Below are 19,108 nucleotides of genomic sequence, written 5' to 3' on the forward strand. Positions count from 1 at the left end.
GAAGGAAGAAAGGAGAAAAAAAAAATTGGAACACAAGGTTTTGCAAGGGTGAATGTTGAAAATTATCTATGCATATTTTTGAAAAGATAAAACTTTAACAAAATTAAAAACAGTAAAAATAAATCTTTAAAAAAAGAATTGTACATGAATTGTTTGACATCTAGTGGAGGGGAAGAAGGGAAGGGAGGGAGGAAAAAATTGGAACACAAGATTTTGCAAGGATAAATGTTGAAAAATATTTATGCATATGTTTTGAAAAGAAACAGCTTTAACAAACTTTTTAAAAAGAAATAAACATTCTAAAAAAAGAATTGAGCATTTTAACATATATTGAAGAGGTGGGAGAAAAGTGGGAAAAAAATTTGGAACACAAGGTTTTGCAAGAGTTAATGATGAAAATTATCAATGCATATGTTTTGAAAATAAAAAGCTTTAACAAATTTTTAAAAATAAATAAGTAAATAAATACTGAAATTAAAAAAAAAAGAATTTCATATGGATTACTTGCCATCTAGAGGAGGGTATAAGGGGAAGGGAGGGAGGAAAAAAAATTGGGACACAACGTTTTGCAAGGGTTAATGTTGAACATTATGTATGTGCTCTGAAAATTAACAAACTTTTTAAAAATAAACAAATCCTAGGGGGGGAAAAAAAGAATTGCACATGAATTACTTGCCATCTATGGGAGGAGGTGGGAGGAAGGTAGGGAGAAAAAATGGAACACAAGGTTTTGCAAGGGTGAATGCTGAAAACTATGCATATTTTGAAAATAAAAAGCCTTAACAAAAAAACAAAAACAAAAACAAAAAAAAAAAAAAAAAAAAAAAAAAAAAAACAAAACCTTACAACTCCAAACGGTACATTTTTTCAGAAATTTGAGGTTCAGAGACAAGGATTCAGTTGCACAGAATGTCGTTTACACCCTGAAACTAAGTCTTTTTGGTTGTTAGTGCTGTGCCTCTTCCTCTATACTTTGTAGCCTCTCTATTTAGGATAGGATGGAAAGCCAAGAAGAAAAGGCATCTTGAGATAAAAGTCCCTACTAAGTCTCGTCTGTCCTTTCAAAAATAAGAACAAACTGGATTGTGACAAGCAGACACAGATGCCAGCCCTGGAAAGCAAAGATGAACTTTGTTTAAATGCTACACACTGTGCCGGGGAGATGCCTATCTCCCGCGCCGGGAACGAAGGGAGATGCGCCTTAAGCAGCTTTTGGCCCAGTCCTTTTTTGTGCGGACAGCATATTATTTCCTTTCTCATCCCTTGGCCACCAGTGGTTGGTGTCTGAATCGTGTTTCCCAACTGGACACCCCGTGAGGAGCAGCAGCTAAAATTGCTTTTTGGTGGGCCAGATTTCACGCTGAGAGGGAAGCAGCAGCTCAGAGATGAATTGGAAAGCCACGCTTGTCAGAGAATGAAATGTGATGAACTTCAGGGTTTTATTGACGTGCCGCGGCCGAGACAGCAATAGCAGCTGGCGCTGGCGTCTCCTTAATACCATGTTCTTGGGGTGGGAGTTTGACCCCTTACTTTCAGCTAGAATGATACATATTCATTAGACCATGGATCTCTCAAAGAAAGAGTGTGCCCGGTGTCAGATGCTATCTCAACAAAATCTTTCTTTTATTAAAATAAACACAGACGATTTCTCTGTGACAGCTACTCGGTGGAGGAGAGCTTTATTAAGTAGTGACCTTCAGTCTTTCAAAAGAGACAGGCGAGCCAGGCAGACCACTTGTTGGGGTGCGGGGAGGGAGGCAGCCACCTGAGGAGCATTTCCTTCCGCTTGGACCCCGACTAGTTTGCAGTTGCACCAATTATCGCCAAACTCCCCATTACCTCCTCAGTTTCCATTGTCAACAATAATAATAAAAAAGCACTCTGATTCATTTTTCATTTTTTTAAAAAAATCCCCACTAGATAGAGTGTGGAAGTTACTCCCCTGTCCTCAGTACTGATCTCATGCGGGTGTTCTAAACAAGACCCCAGTCAGGACATTTGAGTCAAGAGGCTACAGAAAGGAGTTCCATTGAATGGAAGACTAGGGTGGGTGGGGAGTGGGCTTCCCCTTGCTAGTGGTCATCCAACAAAATCTCAATGACCACTTGGCCAACATGTTGTAAAAGGAATTTTTATTTTGGTCCATGAGAATGAGGTGACCCCTAATTTCCTTTTTAAATTGAGATTCTATAATGCTTTTTTCCTGTTATTTTGTGAATGCAGCTTGCCAATTTAAGAGAGAAAGGCCTTCAGGTGTTAAACAGTAATAAATAAGATAATGTAGGTAAAGTGCTTTGTAAACCTTAAAGTGCCTGAGATATCTTTATTATATATTCTGGAGGGACAGAAACTCTTCAAAGAAGGAATCGTATATCTTTCTAAGTTCAATTCTCCATGTCATTATAGCTCATCCATTTCTTCAGAATGCTTGTATATGTGTGTGTGTGTGTTTTATGCTTATATATTATGCTTATATACATTAAGCTTATATATGCATATATAAGCATGATGTGTGTATGTTTCTCTTGAGGTGGTGGGATAGATGAGATAGAGGAGGGAGAAATGTGTGTTTGTATGTAAGAGAGCTGTAACCTGGCTCATGTTTATGAGGTTAATTTATAAAATATGGCTCACATTCCTAGTGGTTCTACATTTAGGAGGCTGGTTATGGAACTGATTGAGTTTATGCCCTTCCCATTAGAAAACTTAACATTCTAACAATAGGCTGGGGGGATTGACCCCCAGCCTTTCACTGGGAAAAGTCTTCTCATGTAGCTCCCATTGTGCTCTAATGACAGAAACAAAATGATACCTAACAGCTTAAGGACAGGTCAGCCATAGTTTTAGTGAGAACTAATCCTAAATCTGGCATATGTTTCCTTTGACAGAATAACTTTTAAAGAACACGATTGAGGGTAAGTAAGGCTGGGGCAGGGTAGGGTCTGCCCATTCATTCATCAGAGCTGACTTGTTTCTCTTGGGGCCTTTGTTACTGGAGCAAGCACCAGTGATAAAAAATATAGTCCATATACTTCCAGCTTGACTATTGAGAAGATTCTTATGTTGGAAGAAAGGAAAATACAGATGTGGTAGACACTGGTCTCATTGCCTTTTCTCCTTTCCTCATTCTCTTCAAGAGTCCCCAAATCTCAGTAGCATATATGAAAACAAAAAACAAACAAAAAACCTCTGCCCAGCTATCTTGAAAACTGATCTCTCATTAGTTTCCTCCCTTCCTCAAATGGGAAGAACTTCAAATCCTAGGACTCTTCTTGAGCATATATGTATTTCCCTGTGATAGTTATGAAGTCATATTATATTTCTGACTCATCTTTAGTGTTTTTTTTGTTTATTAATCCCCCTTCCCCTAAAGTTTATTTTCACTTATTTTCCCACTGCTATGGTCCTTCTGAGGTTACTTTTCATTCATACCATATGTATTTTATATGTAGATAATACTTTATATATTATCTCTTTAGAGATAAATCCTTTAGAATATAAACTCTTTGAGAAAAGGGACTTTCTTTGAATATCCAGAGCTTAGCATAATATTTAGAACATAAGTACTTAATAAGTTTTTCTTGATTCATCAACTTGTGATCATTCCATTTATATTCACGCTATTTATTTCACTTTTCATAGGTTGTACCCTACCAGTTATCCTTACTGAAAGCTTATTTTTGTTTCTATCCATTTCTTCTAATTATGCAGTTTATTTTGAATGCTATTAGTACATCTCCAATATCAATTGAAGACCCATTTATGCATCTCCCAATTATGTTTTTTTTTTTGAGAATTAAAAGAGTACCCAAATAAGCATTCTTGTCATTGATGAAAGTATTTGGTTTTTGCTTTCGGGAAGAAATGCTTATTGGAAAAGTGTATATAAGACAGATTAGGCTTATAAAACCATTATTTCCTCTCTGAACAAGAAACTGTAATGTCTCACTGTAGCCAGTCACTTCAAAGCTGAGTCTCTATGTCTGGTTTTTCAGAACTTATAACTTCCCAATATACTCTGTTCAGACATATCACTCTCTCACCCAGACTTATCTATTTACTTTCTGTCCTTTTCACATGCCTTGTTTGCTCCTGTCTCTATACTTGTGACCTCTTATTCTCTCTGTGTACAATATACTCTTTTCTCTCCTCTGAGTATGTTAAGGCCCATCTAATCAGAGTTCCACGTGTTTCTTAACTATCCTACAGTCTCTTTAGATTTGAAAGAGATCTTAGAGGTCATCTACTCTGTCTGTCTCATTTTATAGATGAGGAACTAAAAATCAAGAGAAGTTAAGTGACTTGTCCAGTTTCATACAATTAGTAAGTAGCTGATGTAATATTTGTAATATTTCTAACTCCAACACTAACTCTTTCCACTATAATCCCTCTCTTCTGTATCTCTATTCTGCTTAGTTAGTGCTACATAATTAATTTCATTCCTTTGTATGTTTTGATGGTTGCTGTTCTCCACAACAGCTCTAAAATACTTGAGGTCATGATCATGTTTATATTTGTTTTATCTTTGTATTCCATCAGTGTCTGTAATAGTTTAGAGCATAGAGCAGACTATCAATTAATACTTTCTAATTATTTGATAGGCAGCTAGGTGGTACAGTAGATAGAGTGCTGGACCTGGAATCTAAAAGATGAGTCTTCTAGAGTTTAGAGCAGACATTTACTAGCTAGATGATCCTAAGCAAATCAGTTAATTCTGTTTGCCTCAGTTTCCTTATCTGTAAAATGCACTAAAGAAGTAAATGGCAAACCATTCCACTGTCTTTGCCAAGAAAATCCCAAATGGGGTCACAAAGAGCTTAGGACTGAAAAATGACTCAAGAAAATTATTTGATTGATTGAAAATACAATAATTACCCTTAGAGAATTTATAATCAAATACAAATCATTTCATAGTATCTACATAGGTACTCTTGCATTGATAAATTGTGATTTTTTGGCAAGAAACTTAATGAAAAAGGTACTACTTATAATTGTATTTTTGACATCTTTAGATGATATGCACACTGAAACACCTGAAGCATCAATCATATCCGGGCAACTCTGTAAATATATGTATATAAACATATACACATAAATATACATGACATATGTATGTATTTTCTTTGTAATATAAGGTATTCTTTTAAAACATGCTTTTTTAAAGTTAAACTTTATTTAAAATAGTACCTCAACAAAACAGTTCAAAGAAACCATATGAGGGATCAGTTTGTTCCCATAAAAAAGTGAGAGTAATCATATGATTACTGGTATTGACTTGGGACTGTCCATTGTGAATTATTGATGATTCTCACCACAGAAGGTCAAAGCATATCATGTCAGTAATGCACATGGAGGGCGAGGTGAAACCTGGTGAATGTTTTATCTCATGTTTCCAAAACAACTGCTTTTTTTTCATTTCCAGGAATATAGAACTATGTGGCCTTTGAAGGGTATGGGAGCAGGGTGGTAATCAAACAAAATAAGTTCAAGGAAAGGCATTAATACTTAGAAACTTCAATAGCACATTTTGTTTAAACCACATGAAGTGAGTACTCAGCAGCATGATCTTTTTGGAATATTAAATTTTCTCCATATTTCTAGCCTGGTCATGCTCTCTTGGGGTTATGTTTATAGTGGTCAGCAGGAAGAGTAGATTTATTTTTAATATAGAACTGAAAAGAAAGATTGGTCTTTTACATAAGAAAAAGAGAGGGCTAGCCAATGAACAGAACATACTTCATTGGTAAACCCGACTTCTCAATGTAATACAAAAGAACTCCTTAACACATTGAATAGATCTTGAATTTAAGGAAGAATGAAGATAAATCACCCAAGATAGGCAGACATGGATGGATTGTGGTCTTTACCTTTTTGGGGGGATACCCATATCTCTGGTGTCACAAATCTATTGAATTATTGGAATGGAGGGAAGAGAGAGTGGGATTATGAGATCAACCAATATTTTGGAGTTTTCCAAAAATCATACTTTTCCTGAATAGCTGAGAGAATCTATCAGCCCAAAGGGTTTAGTGAGGTCAGAAGAAAAATGTATCCACTCTGCCTCATTGCATAAATAGGTTATCCATATATCAAATGTGCTAGAAGGTCACTTATGAAAATACAGAATCACTCATATACCCCCCCAAAAAAAAATCAGTACCAAATAAGATTTTTACTCCTTGGTTCACAATGTGCCTGAGCTGTATAAAGTAACTATCTGATTATGTGAATGTTTCTATTTTGATTGAATAAAATAATGAATAGAATGAATATAAATCTTCATCCAAATGTATAGAATTTTATAGACATTGTTATTAATTCTCATTAATATTCATTGTGTCTTTGTTCCCATAGAGTTTTAGATACAATCTGTCTTGGATGCTTTGCACAAGGTGGATAGTAAGGGACTTAAATTTGGAAGAAGGAAAAAAATATTACTTATTCCAAGTCAAGTCATTATCATTACTTACCATTGTGATTCAAAGACTATTAGACTTGGGAGAGACCTTCAAGGTCATCTCCAGTCTAACCTCTCAGTTAGGCAGGAATCTCTTCTAAAATAAAGCAAATGTATTGGGTATTGGTCATCAGGTTTCTGGTCAAAATCTTCCATTGATGGAAATTTTCTACCTTTTTATCTCACCTATTCCTGGGGACAAATTCTAAATTCTTTTCATCATTTTTATTGAAATATTCCTCTCTGTGACATATGTTTTGAGTCTAATTCTGCTCTTTGCAGCTATACAGAATGTCTATTTCTCTTCAATATGACAGCTATTTGAAGATATTTTTCAGATATTCAAAGACCTATCATGCTACCATTTTTCTTTCTTCTATAGGCTATGCATTCCCTATTTCTTTCATGACATTGTTTCTGGGTTCTTCCCTATTTTGTTATATCTCCTCCAAATTTTCATAGTCAGTATTCCCTTTGTAAGCCCAAAATTGAGTACAGTCATCATTATCACCAATTAATATATTATGTGCATATATATATTATGTTGTGTATTCACATATCTATATATCTAAAATATTTAATTTCAATTCAATTAAACAAATGTTTATAATACACTTACTAGTTGAATATCACTTTGCTAGACAAAAGAAGTAAATGAAAGTTTGGATAATAGAATGCCACTGCCTTTATTAATTGTATGATATACAAATGCATGTAATACTTCCAAAAAACATAAAGAGAAAGAAGTATTGCTGTTAGGGAATCTGAAAAACCTTCATGGAGAAGGAAGCTTTGTGTAATAGTATCTCATGTTTATGTTACACTTTAAATTTTACAAGAGTGCTTTTCTTTACAACTGTTGTATTGAGAATTATGGATTCTTTTACTGTGATTTTATTGATTAAGAGATCCTGAGGCTCCAGGAGCTAAAGTGTCTTGTCCTTTATCAAGGACAATGAGCAAAAATGAAATAAAGAATAAAATAAAAATGAACAAGTGTAGAAGTCAGAAGAGATGAAATTTGAACCCACATCCTAGAGGTGTTATTCTCATTTTATGAATGAAAATTGAGACTCAGAGAATTTGAGTAATTTACTTGTAGCCACACAGTTTATAAGTAGAGAAATCTCTCTTGACCCCCATTTAAATGTGTTTTTTTAAATCTGTGCTTTCATTCATGTTATGCTCCTTGCAATAGGAAAAGAAAAAGAAGAGAATTTGTAAATGTAAAGAATGTTAAACATAATTATAAGAGATGAACTATTTAGCAGAGCTTCATCAACGTTGTCTACTTGTGATCCTTTTTTACCTTAGAAATTTTGACGTGACCCTAGAATTATAGGAAACAAATCAAACATCTATTGATAATTTATAATTCTGGGACACCCATCTTCAATTATGGAATCCCGTATGGGGTTGTCACCCACAGTTTAAGAAGCTTTGCTGTATAGAGCATCTTAAAGAGTTGTGTATAATCTAGTTTGGTTGAGGCATGGCAATGTGGAGGTCAAAGTAGAAGATGAAATGAGACAAATGGAGTGGCAAAAATTGTGCAGGGTTTTAAATGCTGAGAGAAGTTACTAATTTTATTAGGCATGGGGCAGGCAATGAAGATTTTTAAGCTGAGAAGTGACATAATCAGATTTATCCAAAAAGGAACAAAATACTTGCATGATATGAAGAATCAGTTGATGGATCAGAAAGCAGAGATGAGATGACTTACAACAAGGCTGTTACAGTTGTTCTGGAGGATGCTACTGTAGTGTACATGGAAATGGTGCAAGAGGACATAGTCAAAAATATTGCAGCCATCTACTCAAAGTGACTTAGGAAATTATTTGTTATGAAAGAATAGAGATGATAGAATTGAGGATAACACTAAAGTTTCAAACAAGGGAGAAGGGAGGAATGTTAGTGTTTCCAACCGGAAAAAAGATGGAAAACTTGCTTTAAACTGTTGAATTTCATGTATCTGTAGTATAACCTGCTGGATACATCCTGTTGGCATTTAATGATACACGTCTGAAGGTCAGGGCAGATATCATGACATGTATCATTAAAAAGGTAATTATGTAGGGATGATATTTGAAGCCATGAATGAGAATGATATTTCCAAGGAGATTAATGTAAAAGGAGAAATAGAGAGGATGAAGAAGTGAACCTTAATGGGTCAGGTAAAGGATGAATTAGATGAAGAAGTAAAGACCAAAAGGAGAACTAGAAGATTATAGAGAATACACACATGGAATATACAAGGACTTTCCTTGGTACGATACCTGCAATTCTCTATGTGCCATTGATTCCCATAAGATACAAGTACACAATCCATCAGTATATAGCTTCCCGGGAGGAGAAAGAAGAGAAGGAATGGAAAGAGGATGAACATGAATAAGAGCTTAAAGCTTAGGCAATGATGCCAAAAGATCACAATTTGTAGCCTTGTATAATTATAATATTGATAACAATAATAAATAGCATTTATATAGCACTTTAAAGTTTACACACACACACATACACACACACACAAATACATATGCATATATACAATCTCATTTGATCCTCACAACCCTCTAAGGTATGTGCTATTATTATTCTCACTTTACAGAGAATTAAATCGAGACTTAAAGAACTTTTATGAGTGTCTTAAAGACTAGTGAGTGTCTTGAGTTAGGATCTGGATCTTTCTGACTCCAAGTCAAGCTCTCCTTTCATAATGATATCACACAACTGTTGCTTCTTGATTACTTGAATTTAAGAAGCATTTGACAACTGGAGCATTTTAGAGTTTCTTCATAGATAGATCTTAGATATTAGAAGAGTAGACTTCAAATTTTCCTAGAAAATATAAAGTAGGATTGAATGTTTTTTTTTTTAAAAAAAGGATTCAACTCAAGAGGAATCAAGGTTCTCTACAAGAAAATTTTGATGACACAATCACAAGTGATTCCTTTGATGGAAAATTCTATTGATGTGGTTACAGGGAACCACCTCTAGGGAACAAGGGGCTCACTGTTGCACCAGAATTTGAAAGGGATGTAGAAAAATGGATTTGATTAAACACTCTGGCTGCTTCTTCCTCCAAGCAATATCATGACTTTAAGGGATGTGTGAGTAACTAATCAGAGGTGGAAAGATAGGTTACATCCCATGCTCTCATTGATAGCCAATAATATCTTTGTATTGACTCCACTGGAAAATGTTCTTACTTTTGCCAACCCCCAACCCCAGTGTATACATCCCCTGCCTCATAGTTAGAGTAGGTAGGCACATGAGATCACTTCGGTTTGTGGCAGGCACCTCTGAGCAAACAAGCTATGTATACTATTGGCTCCTTGCTTTTTCCCCCTCAATTTTTACATTTCTCTTAAAGGTACCTGAGGTTTACAGCCTCAGTGTCATTCTGAATTTTTTATATTCCCTCATGCTGTATATATCAGATGTCAAATCTTGTCATTTCTTCCTCTACAGCATCTCTACTATCTCCTTTTCTTTCATACAGCCACTACACTCATTCAGATACTGAACAGTTCTCATGTGGTCTATTGCAATATCCTCCTCATTGGTCTTACTGACACCAAAACCTCATCTCTCTGATATGTCCTCTATTCAGGTGTCAAATTATATCCTTAAAATGCAGGTTTGATCCTATCATTCTCTTACTTAAACAAATCTAGAAGCACCTAGATATTGATTCCTATTATTTCATCTTCATCTCATTCCTTTTAATTTCTATTTTTATGAAAATTTTATAGTGTATGTAATTATTAGTATACTTTACAATTTATAATTTATACATTAATAAATTTACACACTAGGAAAAGGAATGCTATTTTTGACTGATAGAAAACATAATCAAAAAAGTTTGGAGACAATTATATTGGATGATAATATATGCAATTAGGTGGATTTGGATTTGGTTAAATACCTAAACTCAGTGTGTAGTAATTAACATGCATATTGATACTCCTTCAAATACCCTGATTTCCCAGTTTTAATCTACTTATTTCCTGTAAGTTACTTTTACATTCCACCTCAGCTTCTCTCAGAGATGGAAATTCCTTTGATTTTGCTATCATCCATAAGTATTCCTCTTCTATGTTAATGAACTGTTAAATTCCTTTATTTGATTATAACATTTTTATTGTCCTATCTTTCCATGTTCCTTTCCACTTTGAATTCTATTCTTCATTCTCACTCTCTCTCCAGTCCAACTTCTCAGTTATTATCCAGGTATCACCTGTGCCTTAGTTACATACCTTTCCTAACCCACTGCATTCAAAGCCCTTGCCCCATTATGGTATGATCAACTATGCCTTACCAAACTCTAACCTTGTATTATTTTCATAATCTATTGCCTTCACTCCAATTAACATGCTCCTGAATGAAGGTGGAGACAATCCCAAAGCCATGGGGATTGGGTTTGCTGCAATTTTATGCTCCATATTCTTAACTAGGGCTTTACTGCAGCAAGACAATTCATTTGCATAATCCTAATAGATTCATCCTTCCACTCATCACAATGACTATATCAAACTTTTTCATCCCTCTTTCATTCCCCAATAGAATTTCTCTTCCACCTCTGGGTGAGGACCTTACTTAGCTTGTTGTTCACTGAAAAAATTGAGGTCATTGAGGCAAGAACTCCCTCCACTTCTCTCTCATTGATATCACACATTTACCCTTTTCTCTCATGAAGAGATGGCTGTGCTCCTTGCCAAGGAAAACACTTCTACATAAAACCACGATCCAGTCCTTTTTTTGGTCTCCTCCAGTACATTGCCTTGTCTCTGTCCCTCCTCTCTAAACTTCAACTTATCCCTGTCTCTTGTCTTCCCTATCCCTAAAAAAAACCACTCATTTCATCGTTCTATCTCTATGTGCTATTATCTTATAAGTCTGTTCCAGCCAAACAATTACAGTTGGTGTCTCTATTTCCCTTTCTCTCACTTGATTCCAATCTCTCTGTAATTTGGCTTGAGACAATCTTATTCAACTGAAACTGCTTTCCCCAAATTAATCATAGATCTCTTAATTGCCAATTTTAATGATCTTTTCTAAATTTTCATACTTCTGAGTCTCTCTTTAGCATTTGACATTACTGATCACACTCTTCTTCTAAATACTATCTACTCTACTTTCTGCCTTCACAACCTCTTATATATGTATGTCCCCATCTCTCCACTCATACAGCCACAATCCCAAGGTAGCAGCTCACCTCACACCTGGATTATTGCAATAGTCTGTTCCCTCTGCTTTGAATGTTTCCCCACTCTAGTCTATCATCCACTTAGCGGCCAAAGCAATATTCTTAAAGTACAGATCTGATTATGCCAAAAATCTCAATAGATCCCAGTAATTTTCTATTACTTCCTCAATCAAAAATAAAATCTGTTGTTTGATTCTTGAAGCTCTTCACAGCCTGACCCCTTCCTACTTCTGCAGAATACTTATACCTCCATGTACCTTATAGTGTGACAATGATTTATTCCTTGTGTATACTATTCCATTTCACAATTCTGGGCCTTTAACCTATCTGTCCCCTACCTCTGGAATACTCTTGTCTCCAGTGCCTTTCCTTTGTGATTATTCTGCATTTACACGGAATAATATTTTTATGTTCATAGCAGTTTGAATGTTATCTATTCCATGAAGCTGGGGACTCCTTAAGAGCAGGAACTGTGTTTTCCACTTGTTTTTGGTATCATCAGGGCTTAGTACTTTCATAGGAAGCTCTCACTAAATACTTTTTGATTGCTTATTTGTTCAAGCCATATTGAAATTGCTAATGCAGGACCATAGGACATAGTCATTGGCTGAATTTTGTGAAATAGATTTTTTTAATCAATGACTTGTATCAGGACATCAGTGATGTTCTTTGCACATTTGCAGATGACATAAAGAAAGTGTGCTGTAGTCAATAGAAAGCTATCCTCAAAGTCAGGAAGTATCCCAGATAAGTCTCCACGAGTAAAACTTACAGAACACGTGCCCATATGCATAGGTCCAGGGTGTTTCCATCCTTGCAGTTCTTTATATCAATAGAATCACAGATTCAGTCTATGAAGGTGACTATATATAGTCAACATATCAAGAATCAAAAGCCAAAAAGATCTTTACAGACTTGAATCATGAGCTGAATTTGGTGGGAATTGTTTCAAAAGAAACATAAACAAATGCTTATTATAGTTGAGTTCAAAAACTAAACTGAAAAAACTTAGAATGTAAAGAGGCATAGGTAGAAACTAGTCCATATGAAAAAGCCCTTGGAATTTTTCATGAATTGCAAGTTGAATATAATAGCAGTATGATGGGAAAACCAAAAAAAAATTATGTCAGTCTGTTTTCATAGGAATAAAGTCTCAGAAGCAAGATTTACAGTGGTTTTACTGTATTCTGCCCTCATTCAGGCACCTACAAATCACTGTGCTCCATTCTGGGCACCACAATTTAGGAAACTCATTGACAAACTGGAGCATGTCCAGGAAATATCAATGAAGATGGTGAGAGGACTTGAAAGCATGCCATAGGATGATCAGTTGAAGAACTACAGATTCAAGAGGCAAATAATCCCTGTCTTCAAATAATAGAAAAATTGTTATGTGGGAAGAGGGGTTAGACTTGTTTTATTTGGCTCCAGAAGATAGAATTAGGAACAATATATGGAAATTACAGAAAGATGGTTTGCTGCTTAGTATGAGGAAAGAAAATATTTTTAACAATAAGAGTCACCCAGAAATTGAATGAATTGTCTCAAAAGGGAGTGAGTTCTTTGTTAGTTTGAAGTTAGAAAGCCTTCAAATGAAATACAGATACTCACTTGTCAGGAATACTGTATAGGAGATTTGTGCATCACATAGAGGTATGTATCTGGTGGCAGTTGAATTAAATGGCCTATGAGGACTTTTCTAATTCTAGGACCCTCTGATAACTGGATGTTTAGAGATGTCATGCAGATCTACAAAAAACCCTTGATTCTCATTTTGAGTCATTGCCAGAACAGCAGTAAGAAGGGAGAATAAGAATTAAATATGAATTGTTATTGTATGTCCTTTATTCTCAAAGACCACTAATTAAATATGAATAATAAAACCTCAATACTTTTCTGACAAATGGAATGGACTTTGAGAAATCTTTGCCCCCAGCATGCTTTGTTTCCAACCTGAATCTCATTTTGGGGCTGAAAGATTCAGAGAAGCATATGGGATTCTTCAGATTTAAAAATCCCTTTTAGAAAAGTGCCTGCCTAGAGCAAGAACATGCCATTTCCTCTTTGATCCTCCATTGACTGCTTTCAAGAGGCATGAGTTCTCTGTGTATCCTGGTTCTGGCATTACACTGGGCCTTGGCTGTGAAGCTCATTGAGACAAGTCCATAAACCGTTACGCCTTAGACCTCTTTCATGCAATCCATCATCTGTTCCATTAGATCTGTCAATTCGCCACAGACATCTCTCCCTCAAAAACCCTTTGATCCTTTTACCTGTGGAAACAGTATCTGACTATTTTATCATCTAGTTATTTCAATTAAATTACATTTTTTAAAAGCATACAGTAAGGTTAAAAATGATCACTATATCACTCCAACTTTTTTCCATCCCCAGAAGGTTAATTGAAAGGCGGCCATCTTGGCGACGTTTAGACAAATGAGGATAATTATGTGTTCTCCAGCTCTTTGAGAGGTTAATTGCTTAGATATACGTAGCCTTGAAGAACAAAGAAGGAATAAATCAGAAGCAGGACTATGATCTGATAATGTAATTTGGTATATTCATGTACAACTCAAACAAATAAACCCCTAATTAGATGAACTCATTCAGCTCCATGGACACATTGCCAGTTTGCCAATGTCAACCACCCAAAATCTACAGCACTCCATTCAGGAGCCTAAGAGGCTGAGGATGAATGTGTAAGACCAGCAGGGAATGGAAGCAAAGCTTTGTACTGATGTTAAAAGGAAGTTTACAAAATGGAAATACAAGCAGGATGTACCCAAACTTTCTAAAGCAGGTCAGCTGCTACAGTCAGCGAGATACTAAGGAAAGGGTCGAAGCTTGGGTTTTCACAGTACATACTGATAAAAAAGGGATAAAGATGTCCCAAAGTTCCTAGAGCTAGGCTCAGGTGGAGCAAATGATAGAAAATTTCCAGCTGCAACAGTTCTATTAGTTAATTTAAAAAATTGTCTCACGCATAGCAGGTCTTCAATAAACATTTGCTGAGTGAATGAATTGAATGAATATAAAATGCTATTAATTAAAAAGAAAAAACAGGGAATTGGGTTGCATGCTCCATAAAGAACTTCATGCAGATTTTAATGTTTTACCTCTTAATCAGAGCGTCTGTTTCTGAATATTTTATCAGGTACTACATCTCTCTTTTTCTTTCGGTATCCTCATGTTCAAGTACAGGAAAGAAGTCAAAGAAATAAAATTTAGAGTAGAAAAGCACTTAGAAGGGTGGCGAAGGGTATGTGTGCTTGGTGTAAAATAAAAACTCTTTTATTTTGATCAATCATCTTCACTACTGGTGTTATCTACAAGGGGTTATATGGGATATTATAACAGCACAGGGACTCTTATCTTTTGTGTCATAGACCCCTTCAAGATTTTGTGAAAGCTATGAATCCATTTTCAGTATAGTATTTGCACAAAATGCACAAAATAATATGCAATAAGATCACAATGAAAATTAATTATTAAAATACAGTTTGATCAAAAATGGTCAAAAGATACCAACAGACAATTTTCAGATGAAGAGATTAAAACCATTTAGAGCATATAAAAATGCTCTAAATCATTATTGATTAAAGAAATACAAACTAGAAGAACTCTGAGGTTCTCACTCCTCTCACACCTCTCAGATTGGCTAAAATGACAGGAAAAAATAATGATAAATGCTAAAGGGGATGTGGGAAAACTGGGACACTAATGCATTGTTGGTGGAGTTATGAAGTGATCCAATCATTTTGTAGTGCAATTTGGAACTATGTCCAAAGGGCTATCAAACTGTGCCTACTCTTTGATCCAGCAATGTCACTATTGGGTCTGTATCCCAAGGAAATCATAAAGGAAGGAAAAGGACCCACATGTGCAAAAATGTTGTAGTAGCTCTTTTTATAGTAGCAAAGAGTTAGAAAGTGAGTAGAACTCCATCAGTTGGGGAATTGCTGAATAAGTTATGGTATATGAAAGTAATGAAATATTATTGGTCTACAAAAAATAATGAACAGGCTGATTTTAGAAAGTCCTGGAAAGATCAGATCCTGAACTGATGTTGAGCGAAACAAGCAGAATCAGGAATACATTGTACTCAGCAATTAGCAGGGTCATGCTATGATCAATTATGATAGATTTGGTTCTTCTCAGCAGTTCAATGATCCAAGGAAATCCTAATAATCCACATCAGAATGAACTATGAAGACTGAATGTAGATTAAATTTTTCCCCATCATTGTTTTAGTCTTTTGTTCCTATTTTTCTCTCCCAATATGATCCATATAGAAATATGTAAAAAAAAATGAATGTACATATATAACCAAAATGTTACTGAGGAAAATAACAAGAATTATATATATATATATATATATATAAATTCACAGACCAGAGTTAAGAAACCTTGACTTAGAGTCTGAAAAGCTTAGTCTTCAGACCTACTGATCAATGCAGTTGGTGCTTATAGCTTTTCCTTCCTTTCCTAATCATTTGCCCCTCCAAATATTGTTCCTTTCTATGCCTGATGGATACAAGCTTAAAAGATGTTATGCTAAACTTTCAAAGTATCTATAAGACACATACTTAAGAGTCATGGAACTTTGGGGTCTGAAAGAGATCTTAGAGGAAGGGTGAGTAGGAATGAGCATTTATTAAGTACCTACTATCTTCCAGGCCTTAGCTCTTTATAAACTATGCTTAGCATTTTACAATCAATGTCTCATTTGATCCTCAAAACAGCCTTGCATATTTACAGTTGAGGAAACTGATTCAGACATTGGCTAAAATTTTTCATCCATGATCACATAGCTAATAAGTGTTGGAGGCTAGATTTAAATTCAAGTCTTTCTGATTCTCAGCTTAGTGCTCTATTCATTGAACCACATATCTGCCTAAACTAACCTTACAGATCATCTGACCTAATCCCCTAAACTTTACAGATATGGAAACTAGGGAGCAAAGCAGGTAAATGTGTCAGTCAAGATGAGAGAGCTACCTAATGAAGTAGCTGGGTCAATGTTGTATTTATTGATCTTCTTTGGCTAGAGAAATAACATCACAAAATCACAGAATTTTTATCAGTGGAAGGCACCTCAGCAGCCATTTAGCCTGTATCCCCAAAGAAATCACTACTGTGATACCAGACAAATGATTAATGATGTTCTGCTTAAAGACTTCCAATGAAAAGAAAGATACCGCCCCTTGGGGGAAATCATTCCCTTTTTGGACAGCCTCTGATATAATGTAAGCTCCTTGAAAGCAGGGACTATTTCATCTCTGTCTATACTCAGTACCCAGGGCGTAGTAAATACTTCACAAATGCTTATTGATTCATTAGGAAACAATGAATACTAATCAATTGGCATTTTACAGTTTGGTTTTAGGGGTCTGGTCTCAGAGTCCAAGCCACGATTTATCCAACTCATCAAACTACTTACTCCCTTTACATACCAAGGAGTAATATCAGAAACCATCTCTCAGTGATAAATGCTCTCATGTAATGCATTGTTAGAGATATAGATAATTCAACTGTGTTGACTTCCAGACATTTCTAGTCCCCCAAAGTAGAGTTCAAGCAATTTTTCTCAGGGAGAAGTCCATACAAAAGGCAGTTAAAAAAAAAAAAAAAGTATCTAAACAAGGAGGAGGTGGCAATAGCCTGTCAGCCACTCCTCTTCCTGGGATGAGTTATTTGATTCTACTTAATCGCTGGTGAAATTTTCCTCAAATTGGCAATTATAATCTGGGGCTGATTGCTTACCCAGGTAATTTACAGATTTCTCATTTGGCAAGAATGCCTCATAACACTTCCCATGAAGTATGGTTTTATCATCCTTCAGCTGAGTTTCTTTTTAAAAAAATTCTTTATTTGAAGGATGTTATTACTTTTGCCTGCAGGAAGTTTGGGTGCTAATTCTGTTAGCTGCATGTTCCTGATGAAATCAAGTGGTTGTTTTGTAGAGTGTTTTTTTAAATCCCTTGGTGACTTTCATCAACTGTGCTGCTGTTTAGGGGGAGGAAGGAGAGTAAAGGGCTGAAGGCATTTAAGAACCAGCTTTGCAACAACCTGATCATTCACCTGCTTATCATTGGGTTAGATGCTTCCCTACTCTTGAAGCCCAGAACTTCCAGATGATGGGTAGACTAAAACTGGTAATGCTTCCATGACCTGGAATTATTTCTTCCAAAATAGCAAAGGTAGAACGGAAATTGATTATAGCAGGTTCTAGTATGGTGAATATAAATCATGTTCTATGGCTTTGCTGAGAGATTTTATGAACTAGCTACCATGCTTTCTATGTTGGTCTTCTCTTTGCTAGCACACTGATTCCTTCTTTCCCTGGCAGTCTAGCCTGAAATCAAAGTTTAATTATCCATATTTGCTCTTGTGCTGTGCATTAAGATAGAGTTTATCCAGCAGTCCAGCTGTTTTGAAGATAATTAGCAGAGAATTCAACCTGATGTAAAATAATCCTTCTGGGCAAAGAGCCAGAAACCCAAGACATATTCTCTGAAGGCTGAAAGTTCTCCATTACTTGTAAGAGTCACAAGATTTTCCATCTTAAGTCAAATACTGTGGATTATAATAGCAGAAGAGGAATTTGGGATTACAAAACATAGTTTGCATTGTTAACTAGAATCCATTTGGATTTTTTTTTAATTTCATTTTTCAAGAATTTAAAAGTTGTTGGTTTTAGTAGAAATAGCTTAAGGATGATTGTACACCATGACCAAGTAGGATTTATACCAGGAATGCGGGACTGATTCAGAATCAGGAAAACTATTGTCATAATTAATCAGATCAATAGCAAAACTAATAGAAATAATATGATTATCTCAATAGATGCAGAAAAAGCTTTTGACAAAATATAGCACCTATTCTTATCAGAAACATTAGATAGCACAGGAATAAATGGAATTTTTCTTAAAATGATAAGCAACATCTATCTAAAATCATCAAGATGTTTGTTGAGCTAATTCCAAAAGATTAAAGAGAACTTCTTCAGAGTAAATTTGGGGAGTTTCAAATTTCTGCTCCGCAGAGAACAATGGTGTCTTCTATGGCAGTTCTAGCACTTCCCTCTTCAAGAATCAAACTTTAGGTAATTTAATACCATTCTATGGACTTAGCCAGCTGGCACTGGAGCTGATCACTGAGTAGGGAGAAACATAGTCTAGTCCTTATCAATGCTACTGTGCCAGGGTCATTTGTCCCTTTGTGTACCACTGCTGTAGCTTACAGGGAAGCTGGCCAAACCCATCAAGATGCCGGAATCCTATAGAAGCCAGAGCAGAATGGTAATGCATGTTAATTACTAGTGCCTAATTACAGCAACTATTTTATCTGGAGCAAATTAAATGCTGGTCATCTATCTCTCTCACCAACCCCACCAACCAAAGCCAAAACCTGCCTACCCCTGTACCAAAGGCCCAACATAGAAA

At 35.6% G+C, this 19,108-nt stretch overlaps 1 protein-coding gene across 4 annotated transcripts in view; it reads left to right on the plus strand.

The window, feature by feature from the left end:
• The window catches only part of OPCML (opioid binding protein/cell adhesion molecule like), a 1,489,737-nt gene that overhangs the window by 1,062,076 nt on the left and 408,553 nt on the right, over positions 1-19,108 (plus strand). The gene's annotated exons all lie outside the window — the stretch shown is intronic.

The sequence above is a fragment of the Sminthopsis crassicaudata genome, chromosome 3 (genome assembly GCF_048593235.1).
Source record: "Sminthopsis crassicaudata isolate SCR6 chromosome 3, ASM4859323v1, whole genome shotgun sequence".
Classification (NCBI taxonomy): Eukaryota; Metazoa; Chordata; class Mammalia; order Dasyuromorphia; family Dasyuridae; genus Sminthopsis; species Sminthopsis crassicaudata.